The sequence below is a fragment of the Nomascus leucogenys genome, chromosome 22a, assembly GCF_006542625.1.
Source record: "Nomascus leucogenys isolate Asia chromosome 22a, Asia_NLE_v1, whole genome shotgun sequence".
In the NCBI taxonomy this organism is placed as follows: domain Eukaryota; kingdom Metazoa; phylum Chordata; class Mammalia; order Primates; family Hylobatidae; genus Nomascus; species Nomascus leucogenys.
Genome location: NC_044402.1, coordinates 49246831 through 49252830, shown reverse-complemented (window position 1 = coordinate 49252830; position 6000 = coordinate 49246831). Strand labels below are relative to the sequence as shown.

General features: G+C 40.8%; 1 long non-coding RNA gene and 2 other non-coding genes across 3 annotated transcripts in view; 1 reads left to right on the top strand and 2 right to left on the bottom strand.

Moving 5' to 3' along the window:
- The window catches only part of LOC101177381, a 37885-nt gene continuing 31885 nt past the window's right edge, over positions 1-6000 (bottom strand). Inside the window, exon 4 of the long non-coding RNA XR_004027972.1 lies at positions 1-99. This is a non-coding gene — a long non-coding RNA (uncharacterized LOC101177381). The remainder of the gene's footprint in view (positions 100-6000) is intronic.
- TRNAV-CAC lies at positions 3637-3709 on the top strand. Its single transcript has one exon. It is a non-coding gene; the product is annotated as a tRNA-Val (tRNA).
- On the bottom strand, positions 5492-5565 carry TRNAT-AGU. The gene has a single exon. It is a non-coding gene; the product is annotated as a tRNA-Thr (tRNA).

Here is a 6000-nt window from a genome sequence, read left to right as displayed (position 1 = left end):
GCTGAGGCAGGAGAATCACTTGAACCTGGGAGGCAGAGGCTACAGTGAGTTGAGATCGCACCACTGTACTTTAGCCTGGGCAATACAGCGAGACTCCATCTCAAAAAAAAAAGTAATAAGAATGTTGTCTAATCAATATAGAATTAAACTAGAAATCAGTAACAGAAACAAAGGAAAATATCCCCAAATGCTTGGGGAAATAATATCACACTCCCAAACAACCTATGGGTTAAAGATAGGTTACAAGAGAAATTAGAAAATAGTTTGAACTAAAAATAATAAAGTACAACATATCCAAACTTATTGATAGCTGCTAACACTGTTCTTGGAGAGAAAGCTATAAATTTATATACATAGATTATCCAGTCGGGCATGTAAGAAGCTACAAGTCATCACTAAGTCCTAAAAACAAGCAAAACCTGAACAAACTGAAAACCCAAGTCTTCTTAGGTCTGTCAGAAAAAATGAGGTCACAGGGCAAGCCACTGCTCCCAAAATTGAAAAAGACAAATACAAAGAATCACAACTTACCAGAGCAGAAACCCACAGAATAGACCCCATGTGAACTAGTGCTGGAGCAGGGAAACCTGAACTCTAATTAGCAAATTGTTGGTGGCTCAACATTGGCGAGTCTAGGAGATAAAAACTCCAGAACTCAGTCATCTGCACCCCACAATTTTGTTAATTTTACCTCAGGAGCTTGACCAGATTGTCATAGTGAATGTGGGAGAAAAATCCCCTCTACCTCTGGTAGCAGGTGGGGCAAGAACCAGTTTGCAATAGGCCAGAGCATTTTGTTCTCTTAATAGGTCTGCCCTCAGGAGAAACCATTTAACCTCAGCCTAACCTGCTGGGGTTTTATCAGAGCCCAGCTGATCTGTGGGAAGGGAAATAACCAACTCCAGCCCACTCTAGCCATCCAGTCCCACGTAAAGTGGGGGAAAACCTAGGAAGCATGTTTAAAGTTGACAATCCAGAGACACAGGCTCACTAACAGACTGAGACCTACTTGTGGGACTACAGAATGCTTTTTTCCCCCCACACCTTCCCACCACATTACTAAAGGCCTGCTTATAGCACCTCACTTTACCCAGTGGAGCATGTCCTGCTATCAAGAAAAAATAACAAGGCACAATAAAAAGCAAAATACACAGAAGAGACAGAGCAAGCATCAGAATCAGACTCAGATATGACAGGGATGTTGGAATTCTCAGACCAGGAATTTGAAACAACTGATTAAGATGCTAGGGGCTTTGGCTAGGCGAGGTGGCTCACACCTGTAATCCCAGCACTTTGGGAGGCTCAGGTGGGCGGATCACGTAAGGCTAGGACTTCCAGACCAGCCTGACCAACATGATGAAACCCCGTCTCTACTAAAAATACAAAAGAAATTAGCCGGGCCTGGTGATACATGTCTGCAATCCCAGCTACTCAGGAGGCTAAGGCACGAGAATTGATTGAACCCGTGAAGCAGAGATTGCAGTGAGCCACTGCACTGCAGCCTGGGTGACAAAGCGAGGCTCTGTCTCAAAAAAAAAGAAAAAAAAAAGATGCGAAAGGCTCTAATGTATAAAAAAGATAGCATGCAAGAACAGATGGGCAATGTAAGCAGAGAGATGGAAATTCTGAGAAAGAGCCAAAAAGACGTGCTAGTGATCAAAAACACTATAACATCAAGATAATGAAAAGACAAGCCACACAGTGGGAGAAAATATTTGCTAAAGATATACCAGATAAAGTACTCTTATTCAAAATCTACAAAGAGCTCTTAAAATTCAACAGTAAGAACACAACCTCATGAAAAAAAAAATGGCCAAAGACCTTAACAATCATGTCACCAAAGAAGATATACAGATGAAAAATAAGCATATGGAAAGATGTTCCACATCATATGTCATCAGGGAAATGCACATTAAAACAACAATGAGATATCACTACACACCTATCAGAACAGCTAAAGTCCAGAACACTGACAACAGCAAATTTTGGTGAAGCTTTGGACTAACAGGAACTCTGATTCATTCCTGGTGGAATCACAAATGATACAGCTACTTTAAAAGACAGTTTGATGGTTTCTTGCAAAAGTAAACTTATTCTTTTCACACAATCCAGTTGTACTCCTTGGTATCTAACCCAAAAGAGTTGAAAAATTATGTCCACACGAAAATCTGTACACAGATGTTTATAGCACCTTTATTAATAATTGCCAAAATTTGGAAGCAACCAAAATATTATTCAGTAAGTGAATGGATTAACTGTGATATATGTAGACAATGGAATATTATTCAGCATTAAAAAGAAATGACATATCAACCCATGAAAAGACATGGAGGAAACTTAAATGCACATTACTAATAAGCCAATCTGAAAAAGCAAATACTGTATAATTGTAATTATATGACATTCTGGAAAGGCAAAACTATGAACACAGTAGAAAGATCAGTCGTTGCCAGGGTTTGTGAGGATGGAGGGATGAACAGCCCAAGCACAGAGAATTTTTAAGGCAGTGAAACTACTCTGCATGATACTATATTGGTGGGTATATATCATACTTCTGTGCAAATGGATAGAATGTATAACACCAAGAGTGAAGCCTAATGTAAACTCCGGTCTGTGGGTGATGATGGTATGTCAAGATAGGTCAACAATTGTAATGAATGTACTATTCTAGCGGGGCATGTTGATAAGTGAGGGAGTTACGCATGTGCGGGAGCAGGGGGTATATGGGAAATCTCTGTACCTTCTGCTCAAAGTTTTGCTGTGAATCTAGAACCTCTCTTTAAAAAAAAAAGTATACAAAATGCATATGTAAGAAAGAATAAAGGTTTATGTTTGTGGAACTTTATGAAGGGAAATGAAGCTTGGGACTTTAAGCTCGGTGGAGAATTGATTCAGAGAGTCAACCCAAGAATCGGTACGGACAGTCCTGAAGAACAGATATGAAGGGCCTGAACGAGGGACCTATCAACAACAGAGGAGAAGGACATTTCATAGAGTCTGAATGTAAGCTCAGCAGAATTTTGCAACGATTTTGACGCTGGGTGAGAGAGTGAGAAGGAATTCTGAGATAAGCAGAAGGACAAATTGCAGTCATCGCGTCAAGTAAGTAAACGTCAAATCTGGTCAGCGCCAAGATGTTTGAGATTTATCTTATGGAGGTTATAGTTTTAATGCAAGGCTCATAGAACTCAAATACCTAGCAATTTCTGGGTTTTGGATATTTCCTAATCTCGATGTGGTTTTTGTAGCAGTTTTAAAATGCGATTGTAGACACTGACTTGAATAGAAAGAAAACAAATTTCTAGGAAGGAGGGATGATTAACAGTGAATTCCTGATTAGGTCCAGCAGGGTAGTTCCTTCTCTTAGTAGGGGTTTCGGTGGTGTTAAGTAGGGGTTTCCGGGGTGTTAAGTAGGGGTTTCCGTGGTGTTAAGCAGGGGTTTCCGTGGTGTTAAGCAGGGGTTTCCGTGGTTTTAAGCAGGGGCTTCCGTGGTGTTAAGCAGGGGCTTCCGGAGTGTTAAGCAGGGGTTTCCGTGGTGTTAAGCAGGGGTTTCCGTGGTGTTAAGTAGGGGTTTCCGGGGTGTTAAGTAGGGGTTTCCGGGGTGTTCAGTAGGGGTTTCCATGGTGTTAAGCAGGCGTTTCCGTAGTGTAGTGGTTATCACGTTCGCCTCACACACAAAAGGTCCCCTGTTCGAAACCAGACGGGAACACTATCCTGTACTCACTTTTGTCTTCCTAAAACTTATAGCGACCGCTTGTCTTCCTAAAATTTACAGCGACCGTTTTTAGGACTCCCGCTCTTAGGACCCCGTCCATTCGAATAAATTATTATAACCCTGTAAGTTGTTTACACTGTGTAACTCAGTACTACGAATACGACTTGTGCTCTTCCTACACCGGATTTAGAGAAGAGGGAGCCCCGTGGGAGCCCAAAGACAACAGGAGGCTAAAGGAAGAAGGAGCATATATTTATGTTGAAAGATCCCAGCCTGGTGCCATTTGATGGGATTTGGAAGGAGGTCGAGTTGTCTGAGAAAAGAGTAACTTGAATTGTATAAGAAATGTTACTTTGTTAGAGAAGACTAACAAAAGCATGACTTTAAGAATTCTTTTTATACTGGAACATTTCCCTGCTTAGTACTTTTTTTTTTGAGACAGAGTCTCGCTCTGTTGCCCAGGCTGGGGTGCAGTGGTTGTAACCTCCACCTCCTGGGTTCAAGCGATTCTCCTGCCTCAGCCTCCCAGGTAGCTGAGACTACAGGCGTGTGCCACCACGCCTGGCTACTTTTTTGTATTTTTAGTAGAGACGGGGTTTCACTATATTGGCCAGGCTGGTCTCACACTCCTGACCTTGTGATCCGCCCACCTCAGCCTCTCGAAGTGCTGGGATTACAGGCGTGAGCCACTGCGCCTCGCCCCTGTTTAGTACTTTTAGGTGCTCAAGCCTTCTAGCTGTAGTTGATATCATTGACTATCTATCACTTTAGATTTCACTCCATTTCTAGTTGTCTTTAAAATCCAGTCTTTTGACAAATGACCACATTCCCAATCAGGACCGTCTTCCCAGTCACGACTGTCTTCATGGGCATGCGACCTACGCATTTGCACAAAGCCAGGCACTTGATTTAATGCTCTGCTATTGCTGGTTTGAAATTGCTAATTTTCTTAAACAAGGAACATTTCCATTTTGCACTGCACTCATAAATTATGTAACTGGTTTTTCTCCTAAATGCTCACAAAGGAGTAATCACCCAATGTAATCATTCCTTACAGTGAGATGCAAAAAGCTGAGCGCAATACTGCAACAAGGAATGTTATGAGGGAAGGCATTTGTAGAATGTGATACTTTGCAGATATAACTGATAATTTTCTTTTTCTTTAAAGAGCAGCTAAAACATAACACTGTATCCAGAGTTTGATTAATTTTTCCATCCTTTTATTTTTATCTGTCTAATAAATGATCCACAACTTCAGGTCCCATTTGCTTCCAGCCTCTTGTTAGGTTTTTTGTTTTTGTTTGTGTTTTCTTTTGGTGTTTCACTAATCATTCTTCTTATCCTCTCAAGACGTTGTCATGTTACTCCACTTTTCAATATATTCAGTGAAATTCTAGAGTTCAGAATCATGCAAGGAGGAAGTTATCACAACACTCAATTTATACAATACGTATGTCTTATCTCCTTCCTTGCCTTCCTTTTGAATTGTATTAAAAGCAAAAATGTTACGTGAAGCTCTAAGTTCCTTAGAAATATGAAAAGTAGCTACAAAAATTTAAACGTAGAAAATTGCAGCTCAATTCTAGACGGTTCTAGATGGTTGGTCTCTGGCATAGATTTAGCTAGTTCATCGTAAGTATTTCCAACCCATCACCATGTTCCTCTACAAAGTGCCTCGGACATCGAGATTCAAGGTTTGCTGCTTTATTAGGTATAAATCCAAGTCAGGTTTAACTAGTGACAAGAATTTGCCTAAGTTTAGGGGAAGAAATAAAGAGGCCTCGCTGGGATTCGAACCCAGGATTTCCTGTTTACTAGACAGGCGCTTTAACCAGCTAAGCCACGAAGCCACACCTGTATTGTGGGGGGGGTAATTTATTATTTTATAAGAATTTACACCTCAGCCTGTCAATGTTTCTACCTCAGTGACTTTCTTTGTAGTAACACAATACCACATTTCTGGATCTCAGTCAAAACCAAAGAATAATGTTCTTGCTGTAGAATAAGAATAGGTCTTGAATTAAGAAGACTGTTTTCCTTTAGGAAACTGCTCTAAATGTCAAGAACACCTCCAGACGATAAGCTCTGGTGGCCAAGTAGAAAACTTGCTTGGTTTTTAGAACAATTACATCTCTTATGCCTACCAGTGAATTTGCCTTCTGATGAACTCTCATTTCATTTGTTCATTCAGTTGGTAAGTGGTATCAGGAAAAACACTCTCTCTACATTTTTCTGTAACTTGGCCCCCAATGATTCTGCCTGTCCAGCATGCAAAATATCGTCAC